This window comes from Odontesthes bonariensis, chromosome 17, assembly GCF_027942865.1.
Source record: "Odontesthes bonariensis isolate fOdoBon6 chromosome 17, fOdoBon6.hap1, whole genome shotgun sequence".
In the NCBI taxonomy this organism is placed as follows: domain Eukaryota; kingdom Metazoa; phylum Chordata; class Actinopteri; order Atheriniformes; family Atherinopsidae; genus Odontesthes; species Odontesthes bonariensis.
The window spans coordinates 4,850,412-4,863,256 of NC_134522.1; positions in this window are offsets into that span (position 1 = coordinate 4,850,412).

Genomic DNA, 12,845 nt, shown 5'->3' on the forward strand with positions numbered 1-12,845 from the left:
TTGTACTCAAGTAAAAGTACTGTTACTTTAGAATAATATGACTCAAGTAAAAGTAAAAAGTTGTCATCCAAATAATTACTAATTATTATAAGAGTAAAAAAGTGCTTGGTGAAAAAACTACTCAAGTACTGAGTAACTGAGTAACGTCTGATTTATTTGTTAACACAAGCATTCAATCAGACAGACAAAAATACTAAATAATCATCTTTAGGCCAATTAGAGTTCATCCAATTGTTCATCAAAAAAATTTAAATGAATTAATTAATTACAAAATAGCTTCAATTAAAAATAATCCAGGTAAATTAGAGTACTTCAATGAAAAATAAAAGAGACTTAGGAAATGTTTAAAACATATGTAACCTAAAAAACAAACATTCACCTATCCATGGGGGAAAAAACGAGTTTAGGAAACTTAGCGCTACATGTTTCCTCAAGTTAGATGTTGAGTTTCTGCTGAAATGTGCGTTTGTTTTGGTTGACACAGAAGACACATAATGTAGCTGCTGTTTCTCACTCTTTGTAAGGTAAACATGCTTTCAGTATGAGGCCTCGTCTGCGTCTTCATTTCCCACCGTTGGTTCTGACATTTTTCATCTGTTTCTTTGTTTGTTTGCTACGACTGCTAATGCTAAAGCTAACCCGTCCCGCCGCTGAGATTGAGTATGGTCACGTGACCAGACTGCACGGCTGCGTCTGATTGGTGGAACACAGTCAGGTGGTAGAGCCTTTGGCGGAAGTCTCTCTCTCTGTCAGAATAAAACATTAAAATGAGGCGTACGCGGGGGGATAAAAATAATGAGGCGTAGAATACCAAAGAGGTAAGAAGAAAAGTAACCAGCTCATTGTAGCCTAATGTAGCGGAGTAAGAGGACAGTTTCTGCTGCACACATCTACTCAAGGAAAAGTAAAAAGCATAGAGATTTAAAACTACTCCTAGAAGTATGTTTCAAAAACTTACTCCAGTAAATGTAACTCGTTACTACCCACCTCTACTCACCGATAACAGTTTGGTGAAAGTCGGCGTCCTTCGGAAGATATTTAGATCACTCGAGATCGGCGTATATCCATATAACGGGAGAGAACAGGGCAGAGACAATACAGCCTCTAAATAAGGCATTATCTGTCTTTATTTCACCAATACTTTAAGACCAATGAATGAATGAACACGTACTGTTGCACTGTTACGGTGCGTTCACACCAGACGCGGTCGGGCGACGCGATTACATACAAAGTCAATGCAAAGACGCGATTAGACGCGGATTCGAGCCGGCGGTGCGATGAGGCGCGGTGGGGCGGCGCAGTGAGGAGCGGTGAGGAGCGGTGAGGCGCGGTGAGGAGCGGTGAGGAGCGGTGAGGCAGTGCGGTGAGGCGATTGCCGCCGCACAAGTGAAAATATTCGAATCCGCGCGAGTTAAAAAAATCCAACTTTGGCGAAACATTCGCGTCAGACAGCCTATCAGCGTTGAGATTCTGGACGACAGTGACGTGGAGACAGATGGACAGGCGCGCCGCAGCTGAAATGGAGTCGTGTCTGTGACATGCAGATGGAAATTAGCTTCTAAACTACAATCTGGTGCAGGTCATCTCTTTACTTTGTAATTAATGTACTTTGCACATGGTCCCTGACTAAATAAAATAAATAAAATAAAAAAATTAAATCACCGCCTTCTCCAGGAGTTCCGTCTGGATGCACCGATCCTCCCGAGCAGGCCACCAAACTGGGTCCTGGCGAGCCCGAAACACCGCTGGAAGGCGGTGAAATTATCCGAGCTGAATGCACCACCGGATGATGTCACTGACCCAGACACGACGGCGTGTGCGTTTCAGACGAATCTCGGACTGCCACAAGCAGGTACAAGGACGCGATGGTACTTATATCAGCCATGGATAGCCCCTTGAGCTATTCACTCGTTCTTTACTCGCGCGAAGGAGGCGAGTGATTTCAATTTACACCTGCGGCAACAATCGCGCGAGTAACGAGTATGGTGTGAACGCACCGTTAGCTCAGAGCTGCCGTGTTGTTGTTATTGGGGGCTAATGAAAGCTGCAGTGGCACGCGGCGATGACATCATCCCACTAGACGCGTGTGTAGAAAGCTTCCTATAAGCCCCCCCCGATCAGTGCATCATTAGCAGGCATGTGCAGAACTTAAGAATCTTTTGAAAAGATCTATTTCATCTGAATCAGGTGTGTTGAAGCAGGGAAACATCTAAAACTTGCAGGACAGAATGTGGACATCCCTGCTGTAGACAGATGAAGAGCAGCCTTTCACCTCGGAACATCCAACTCTTATTCGATTTGCAGTGAAGGGTGAGGTAAACACTTTTAAACCCAAGTTTCACAACAGTTCTAAAGAACTACCCTCCTGTTGTTATGCAGGACCTTTTTCTGACACCTTATCGGTCCTGTCTGAGCACATACTGCACAGCAGTTTTTGTTTTATCTGCTCCTTCAGATAAACATCATGTGAGACACCTGAAAGCTTGAGGGTACATGAATTTATAACCGTTAGCAGAGATGTAATTAGTGGCTGCTAACTAAGGATTCCTGTGTATTCAGAGTGTAAAAAACACAACAGCTGTAAGCATTGGTTATGTTTTCAACTTCTATAGCATGCAAAAAAGAACAATCTTTTGTTAAATACCATCAAATAAACTCATTTTGACCATCCAAGTTTAACATTCTCAAGATTAAGAATTCCTCTCGTGGTTATTGAAAGCCTGGATTTTACCATCCTTTATTATCCTGTTTCCATGTTTTTAAGTAGTCCGAAGGTGTTTGTGTGAAGCTTATTATCTCAACAACATTTCCAGTGTTTGTTAGCTGGCAGGAAATGGCCCGACTTCAATCCCAGGAGCGACTTGTATGACTGTAACATCCTCAGAGATCACTCAAATATTCACTGTTGTCGTTACAGACGGGAAGTCGTTAAAGGCTGAAAATAAATTACCGTAAAATAACACAAATAAGTCGCAGGGGGTTTACTGGTTTGTGTTCATACCTTAAAAACTGACTTCTAAGTGACTTTCCTTCTTTGCAAATATAAAATAAATATATTATTCTTGAGAAAGAAACGCTGCAGATTTGTGCTTAAACAACTATTTGGATTTGATTTAAAGGGGTCAGGTTTGGGATGAGAATCAGCACCTCCAAATCCGAGACCATGGTCCTCAGCCGGAAAAGGCTGGAATGCCCTCTCTGGGTTGGGAATGAGATCATTCCCCAAGTGGAAGAGTTCACGAGTGAGGGACGAATGGAGCGGGGGGTTAACAGGCAGATCAGTGCGGCGTCTGCAGTGATGTGGCCTGTGGTGGTGAAGAAGGAGCTGAGCCAGAAGGCGGAGCTCTCGATTTACCGGTCAATCTATATTCCTACCCTCACCTATGGTCACGAGCTGTGGGTAGGGACCGAAAGAACGAGATCACGGATACAAGCGGCCGAAATGGGCTTCCTCCGCAGGGTGTCTGGGCTCTCCCTTAGAGATAGGGTGAGAAGCTTGGAGTAGAACCGCTGCTCCTCCGCATCCAGAGGAGGTGGCTCGGGCATCTGGTGAGAATGCCTCCTGGACGCCTCCCTGGTGAGGTGTTCCGGGCCCGTCCCACTGGGAGGAGGCCCCGGGGAAGACCCAGGACACGTTGGAGAGACTATGGCTGTGTTCGAAACAGCATACTTCTCCTACTAACTTTTTGAATTAGTATGAGTAGTGGGAGTGAGCGAGAAGTTCCGGATGCATACTAGATTCTCTGAAATGTTGGGTATGCATCATGAGGTTACTACTCATACTCAAACTACCCAAGATGCAACGTAACGTGACGTCGCCGGTCATTTCCTGTCAAAACGGCAGTTTCAAGCTAGCTACAACGAGGGTAGGTTCACTTCCTGTTTTCAAAACAAAAGCACCAATTGTATGGTAATGGCTTTCCCTATGATAAAAGGCAACGGGTATTTTATTTTGTGAAAATAACCGGAAGTGCGTTGCTCACTGCGGCTAGCTTTAGTAGCGCCGAATTCGTGGGAACAAAATTGTAAACAGCCGGTATTTTGTCAGGTTTTCAACACGTTGGGGATCTAAACGACTACTTTCTCACCTGAAAATGTTTCAAATGTTGCTAAAGTTTACAGAGTTTAGAGCTTAAGAGAAATCAGCTTCAGGCCGGCTAATTTCGGCTCGGGCAGGAGCGAAATGCATTGTGGGTAAACGCTCTGCATACTGTCTGATCGATGAGTATGTAGTATGCGGTTTCGAACACGGTCTTAGTCTGTCGGCTGGCCTGGGAACGCCTCCGGGTCCCTCACAGAGTTACTGAGGAGGTCATGGGAGTTTGACCATTCAGTCTACATGCGTTTGTGGACTCGGAGAAGGTTTAGGACCGTGTCGTGCTGTGGGACTATTCAGTTCCTGTATAGCCAAAGTAAGAGTATACCATGTTCTTGGTACAAAATGGAGCTGGTTTACTCCACCAGGGCTGCTGCATGTCACCGATAATGTTTGTGGTTTTCATGGACAGGATCTGGAGGTGCAGTCGGGGAGAGGAGGGCGTCTGGTTTGGGAACATTAGATGAAAAGCAAGCCCAGACCTGGCTCCTCAAGATAAACAAAGAGATGATAAGAAGCCTGGTTATTACGCTAAAATGCCACCTTGTTTGCTGCCAAGAAAAAGATCAAATAACCTGTCACAGGATGTTCTTCCACTAAACCATACTTTATCTTTAAGGAAATATAAAGCACTGACAAGTGTTTGCAGTAAAATAATATCTCCACGCCAGCTATATATACACACTGTACATTTAAGAGTCAACCTGAAGGCGAGCACATACAGCGCCTTGTCAACAGCAGTCTGAGGTGAGGATTGATTGTCAAAACTATGTTAAAGCAAACAAAACAGGGAGAAAATGCACTTTCCATGAGGCAACTATTCATGCCACATCTTGCAGAGCTTGTTCAGCCAAATGCTTGTCTGATTAGATATGAGTCATTGCATTTATGAGAAATCTGCGTTTAAATGTCTTCAAAACACATGGATTAAAAGTTACTCTCAAAAAGACAAAGTTCTACTTTTACCTAATTAAATTTGTCTTATTTTTAAGTGCACGGTGTAGTTAAACTATTTTAAATACTTTAATATGACATTCAGTTCAGTGTTTCAATTTGAAAAAAAAATAATCAACTTTTTCTTTTTAATAGTTATTATTTCTTATCCGATTACTCGATGGAATAATCGATAGAACAGGTCCGCATTTGATTCGTTTACATCGTGAGCTACATGTCAAACATTATTTTAGTTTTATACACGCATATTGCAACCCTTTAATCTTTTAAATTAATTTGAATTTGTTTTTTAAGTGAACATTTCCAGGCACGACGAGCTTCTGAGTGAATACAAACTTCACGTCAGACACGTGGGAATAAACGTGCAGAACAAATCCAAATCCATGACTGACGCCACACCAGAATACCCACAATCCCTCCACTGGCCTTTCCAAATAGGGGGTAACACAATTGAAAGTAAGAAATCAAATGATGGATTTTCAGTACCTGTTTCCAGCCATTGTGCAGAAATAAGATAAGCTGCGTTACATTTACAGTCGTGACGTGAGAGATGCATTGAACTGGTAATTTGACTTATTGCCAGTGAGTGACTAATAGAGATGATTTCTCATAATGTCAAGCAATAATAATATAATCAGAACCCAAATCTATATTATGGGCTAGATACAGCAGCAAGCAACGTCTTTTCAGCTGAATTGTGGGAGTGGGAGTAAAGAAAAATTGTTCTTCTCGCAGGTAGACTTCATCTTTATCATGTGTATAAAGTATGGGCGAGTACTGAGGACATCCTGAGGTGACAATCAAGCCCCTTAAAGACCACTTTGTGATGTTCATAAGGAGTAACTTTAGCTTTTCAAAGATGCATCATCTCCCGCAGCACCCCACAGGAAATAATAGGACTACCTGGTCCCTGTATAACCAGCTGTGTCCATGTTCTTGGTACAAAGCGGAGCTGGTTTACGGTGCGTGTTGGACTCCACCAGGATCACCGATCCTGTTTGTGGTTTTCATGGACAGGATCTGGAGGTGTAGTCCGGGAGAGGAGGGCGTCTGGTTTGGGAACCTCAGGGTTCTGCTTTCTACAGATGATGCGATTCTGTTGGCTTCTTCAAGCCATGACCTTCAGTTCTTCCAGATCCGAGGCCACGGTTCCATCCATCCATCATCTGCCACTTCCCCGGGGATCGGCGATAGTTCTTAGAAGGAAAAAGGTGGAGCATTCTCCATCGCGTTGTTTGTTTCTTTCTGACGGCGACAACAACAGGAATATCGTCTCCTTTGACTTCCGGGTCACGACCCCGGGAAAACATCTGGAGCATGCGCAGAACGCAAAGTCTGATTCACCACGTGCTTCAGCGTCTACAAGCAGGTTTAGAGGGACTTTCAACCCAGTTATCTCGGGGTCTTAATCCGATCCGATCCAGTTCTTAGTCAGATTAAGGTGTCTACATGAACTTAATAACTCAGTCTGATTGTAATTTAGCCAATAATCCGATTTTTACAGTGCCATGTGACCCCACTGAGTATCTCTGGATCTGGTTCTCAGTGATGGTAAGTCAGAGATGGACAGAGGGATCGGGAATCCGTCAGCAGTAATGAGGGAGCTGCTCCGGTCCGTTGTGGTGAAGAGGGAGCTGAGCCGGAAGGAGAAGCTTTCAGGTTACTGCTCCATCTTGTTACTTACTCAAGTAAAAGTAAAAAGTAGTCATCCAAATAATTACTTGAGTAAGAGTAAAAATGTTCTTGGTTAAAAAACTACTCAAGTACTGAGTAACTGTTGAGTAACGTCTGATTTATTTGTTAACACAAGCATTCAATCAGACAGACAAAAATACTAAATAATCATCTTTAGGCAAATTAGAGTTCATCCAGTTGATAAAATAAATTAAAATGAATGAATTAATTACAAAATAGCTTAAATTAAAATAATCCAGGTAAATTCAAGTACTTCAATAAAAAATAAAAGAGACTTAGGAAATGTTTAAAACATATGTAACCCATATGTAACCTAAAAAACAAACATTCACCTATCCATGGGGGAAAAAACGAGTTTAGGAAACTTAGCGCTACATGTTTCCTCAAGTTAGATGTTGAGTTTCTGCTGAAATGTGCGTTTGTTTTGGTTGACACAGAAGACACATAATGTAGCTGCTGTTTCTCACTCTTTGTAAGGTAAACATGCTTTCAGTATGAGGCCTCGTCTGCGTCTTCATTTCCCACCGTTGGTTCTGACATTTTTCATCTGTTTCTTTGTTTGTTTGCTACGACTGCTAATGCTAAAGCTAACCCGTCCCGCCGCTGAGATTGAGTACGGTCACGTGACCAGACTGCACGGCTGCGTCTGATTGGTGAAACACAGTCAGGTGGTAGAGCCTTTGGTGGAAGTCTCTCTCTCTGTCAGAATAAAACATTAAAATGAGGCGTACGCGGGGGGATAAAAATAATGAGGCGTAGAATACCAAAGAGGTAAGAAGGAAAGTAACCAGCTCATTGTAGCCTAATGTAGCGGAGTAAGAGGACAGTTTCTGCTGCACACATCTACTCAAGTAAAAGTAAAAAGTATAGAGATTTAAAACTTCTCCTAGAAGTATAATTTGTTCAAAAACATACTCAAGTAAATGTAACTTGTTACTACCCACCTCTGATAACGTGGCGGAAGTCAGGGTTGGTATGCATTGTATTGTAACACACATCGAACAGACAAGAAAAAAAGAGAAGCATTTGGCACTGCTCAGCTGTTTCCTGAGAAGTGCTCGATGCCTCAGGGTCACCATCATTCACACCCAGCTCGTGATTATCCTTGTCAGCAGTTAATAAAATTGCTTTATTAAAGCCTCCTCATCCAAACTGCGTGTTGTTTTGCAATACATAATTGTACATGAGTAAAAAGGCACTGTGGTCTGCACTTCCAGAGAAAATGTACTTAGTTTGAGCTCAGGTATGTGCACAACACCATCACACACACAGACTTCAGCGGGACACAACACATGAACTGGTGGATTTCTGATTTTACTTTAAATTTAACTGCGGACCATATGAACCCAAGACATTTTATGTGACTACAAACGGGCCACAGACGCAGGTACATGAGCAGTGAGTCTGAGAACGGAGACGGCTGCTAACATCAGTTATATTTTCAGCTTCAGAACCCGAACAAGAAAACAGAATTAAACAAAACACAGAAAAACCAAGGCAAGGAAATCAAATGCAAAGCAGACATCCCGGAACAAAGTCCAGCCGGGGTCCGGACGGAGGGAAACGGTCCATATGAAAAACACAAGACGGGCCAAAGACGAACAGGGGGGATATATTCTGAAATACAGTCCCACAATGTTTTGTGATATTTTCTCCCCCTTGTCCCCATTTAACAGTCAAAATATCAAAAATAGAATTAAGAAAAAAATGTCTATCTTTCTAAAATTCTGAGATACTGATTGGCCAAATATTTATTAATTTGCCCTGGCAACAGTACAGGATTGGCTGTTTGGCTGCACTGCTGGGGCGCTCTGACCAGCGCCCCAAGACAGAAATGATACGAGTCTGTCTGTGGAAATTCACTGGTGAATGAATGTCAGTAGGTGGGAAATGTTGTGTATATCATTCATATTGCATGTAGGCACAAATTAGCGACATTTTTTTTTTTTTTCGAATTATTTTTTTGGGGCTTTTATGCCTTTAATGGATAGGACAGTTTAGAGAGACAGGAAGCAAGGGGCAGAGAGAGGGGGAACTACATGCAGCAAAGGACCATCCGATGCAGGACTCGAACCGGGGCCAGCTGCAGCGTACATGGCGCCTGCTGTACCCACTACACCCCGTAAACTGACATTTTTAACCAAATTTGTAAAAAATACATTTTCCACTTTCCCTCCTCAGATCAGGGAGGGCGGCCGGCCACCACTGGGATGAACTATGCGTGGGTTTTCTCCGGGTACTCCGGCTTCCTCCCACAGTCCAAAAGTGTTCGTGGTCGTTTGTGTCTGTGGCCCTGTGATGGACTGGCGACCTGTCCAGGATGTACCCCGCCTCTCGCCCAATGACGGCTGGGATTAGAGCTGGGAATATTTGCGGGTTCGGGGCCCTACTTTTATTATTTCAATCGGGCCGGGTGATTAGTACACCAGCATCCACTTGTCTAATCACTCTCCTTTATAAAACACAGTAGCGTGCTGGAACCAGACGGGGGAGAGAAGGAGAACAAACCGGCTCGAAGCGCAGGAAGGAGGCCGCGCTGAAAGAGCCGATCAACGAGCCGAGCAAAAAGAAAAGAAAAGAATAAAAGCATTACACTGCCACAAGGTCTCAGTCATCCTTAGTCTAACAGCTGAAAGAACCCGCAGTGGCTGTGAGAACGCCACAGTTCTATTTATACGCATAGATGCAAAATGGATGTCGCAGAAGTGAAACGGCGATTAGCTAGTGGTGATTTCGTGTTGGTTGAGCAAGCAAATGCAAGGTCGGAGGTGTGGAGAAGTTTTGACCATATTCACGATGAGAACAACGAATACAATGATTCATTCTTGACTGATAAGATATGCGCACATTTGAAAAATGTCGGGCTAAAAATGGGTCCGGGCTCTACAAAGCTGTCAATCAAAACGGGCCGGGCCGGGCACGGGCCGGTTCGGGTCTGACTTTTAGCTGGGATAGGCTCAAGCTCCCCTGCGGTCCTACAGGTGGATTAAGTGGGTATAGAAAATGGATGGATGGTGTTTCTATGAGCCCGGGTTTGGGCCTGTGTTGGTGTGTAGATAGTTTAGTTTGCTCCTATTTCTACCAACTCAGGAATATTGCCAAAATCCAGCCTTTTGTATCCCTCGTGACGATGGAAACAAGTGTCCATATTTGTGTTTCATCTCATCTTTGTAAACTATTCATCTCATTTTTGTGGAAAGTACATAGTTCAACAGTTTATATGATAAAATATAGTTAAAAATTATTTTACTCAATAATTATTGTCAAGAATGTTAAATTAATCAATTTTCCACTGCATTCCTTTAAGCTTTAATTTATTTCCATTCACAAAATCAACTAAATAATATTTGTGCACATTTATGTGTATTTTTATACTTTTTTGTGTGCATATTTCATATAATTGTATTTTTTTTGTCAACATATTTTATTTGGGATCTATTTTGTATTTGCTGCTGCAGAGTTACAAATTTCCCCATTTAGGGACTAATAAAAGGATTCTTTAAAATTTACACCACATATTGAGCGCAGGCTGAAATCTTGTTCTGTGGTCGTGTTTATGGTGGAAAATGTCCAGAATCTCTCACAGCTCTTGTCATAAATGTGTAATTGGCAGCAAACTGCTCTGGGATTGTATCTATGGATAATTTCTCCATATCAACTGGACAGCAGATATATACCAGGAGCGGTTTGTCCAGAAGGGCGATGAACCACCAAAGGGAAAATGGTGGTTATGACAGTTCGGGAGAGTTTCAGCGCTCTGTTTGTCACTGTCCAATCAGCGTAAGGCTGTGCTCCATTAGGTACCGCCCCTTTGTCACTGTCCAATCAGCGTAAGGCTGTGCTCCATGAGGTACCGACTTTGTCACTGTCCAATCAGCGTAAGGCCGTGCTCCATGAGGTACCGACTTTGTCACTGTCCAATCAGTGTAAGGCCGTGCTCCATGAGGTACCGCCCCTTTGCCACTGTCCAATCAGCGTAAGGCCGTGCTCCATGAGGTACCGCCCCTTTGTCACTGTCCAATCAGCGTAAGGCCGTGCTCCATGAGGTACCGCCCCTTTGTCACTGTCCAATCAGCGTAAGGCTGTGCTCCATGAGGTACCGCCCCTTTGTCACTGTCCAATCAGCGTAAGGCCGTGCTCCATGAGGTACCGCCCCTTTGTCACTGTCCAATCAGCGTAAGGCCGTGCTCCATGAGGTACCGCCCCTTTGTCACTGTCCAATCAGCGTAAGGCCGTGCTCCATGAGGTACCTCCATTTCGATCGGGTTGAAAATCGCCCCAACTGACTCCCATCGAATGTAAAATCTATTTTTTTTTATTCTATTTCTGGTGTTACAATACAATCTCTATGGGTCGCCCCAATGTGCTTTCGTCATACGTAACATGAAGATAGCTAGCGTAGCCACCACGCACTAGAGCAGACCTGGGCATTTTACGGCCCGCGGGCCAGATACGGCCCTTTGCCCGTCCCTGTCCGCGCCCCCTGCCCCCTCCAGTCAAAAATAAAAACGGATTTTGGTGTGCATGCGATGCAGCTGTCTTTTATTTTGAAAGGGCTTGGCGTATTGTTTATGAATGCACGCATAAGTGACAGTGACAAGTGGCATCCAAATCCATGATCCACACAAAATGTCGTCTCACGGTAAAAAAAAGAAAAGTTGATTCAGAATGCCGCGTTTTCAACAAGGCATGGACAGCGAAATATTTGTTTACAGAGGTAAAAGGTAAAGCTGTGTGTTTAGTTTGTGGTGTGTCAGTGGCTGTGTTAAAGGAGTATAATATCCACCGTCACTACGTGACTAAACACGGGGAGAAATACAAGAACTTTTCAGAAAAAGAGCGCGCAGCTGAGTCGTCTCTGTTGCTCGCCAAGCTGCAATCTCAACAAACACTTTTTACAAAACGTTTGCCATCCAGAGGTGCTGCCTGCAGTCAAGACAAGTTTTGTTATTTCGCACAAGATTGCTAGAAAGAGCAAGCCCTTCTCTGATGGAGAGTTTATTAAGGAGTGTTTGGTGGACTCGTCTGCGCTAATATGTCCCGAGAAAAAAGACGCTTTTGAGAACGTCTCCCTCACCGTAACGAGGAGGATTGAGGAGATCGCGAAAAACCTGCTGCTACAACTGAAAGACAGCGTGAATGACTTTGGGTACTTTTCCCTGGCTTTGGATGAGAGCTGTGATATACGGGGCGCTGCCCAGCTGCTCATCTTCATGCGCGGGATCAGTGCAGACTTCAGAATCACGGAGGAGCTGGCAGACATGCGGTCAATGAAAGGGACAACAACGGGGAGGGATCTCTTAGCTGAGGTAAATGCATGTCTCCAAAGCTTGGGGCTGAAATGGGAAGAACTGGCGGGCGTGACAACAGATGGGGTCCAAATCTCACAGGAAAAAAAGTTGGTCTATTAAAGCGAATCCAGGACAAAGTGGCAGAAAAGAACTCTGAGCAGAAATGAACTTCTTTTCATTGGATTATACATCAGGAAGTGTTATGCAAATCAGTGTTACAAGCGAATCAAGTTGTTGATGTTGTAATTAAACTGTTAACTTTATCAGATCAAGGGCACTGAATCATAGACAGTTCGTTTCACTTTTAGAAGAAACTGAGACTGCCCACCGTGACCTAAGCTACCACACAGCCGTCAGGAGGCTGAGTCTGGGGAAAGTGCTGAAAAGCTTCTGGGACCCTCATCCCTCAGCTTTCAGAGGCAGACTGGCTGGCAGATCTTGCTTTTACTGTTGCTGTGACTGCTCAGATGGATGAACTAAATGTTAAACTGCAAAGCAAGGGCCTTTTTGTGTATGAAATGTACAGTGCAGTGAAGGCCTTCAGCAGGAAGTTGCAGCTTCTGTCGAGCCAAATCAGAGATAATATTCTCACTCACATGCCAACACTGAAGCAAGTCACCCCATCAGCAGATCAGCTCCAAAGGTTCTCATCCATGTTAGAAGCACTGCATGTTGAGTTTAAGGCGATTTCAAGACTTCAAAACTGTGGAGAGTGAAATGCACATGGTGTCGTGTCCCTTCACTTGCAGTGTTGATAATGCATCCAGTGATGTTCAGATGGAACTCATTGACTTGCAGTCTGATACACT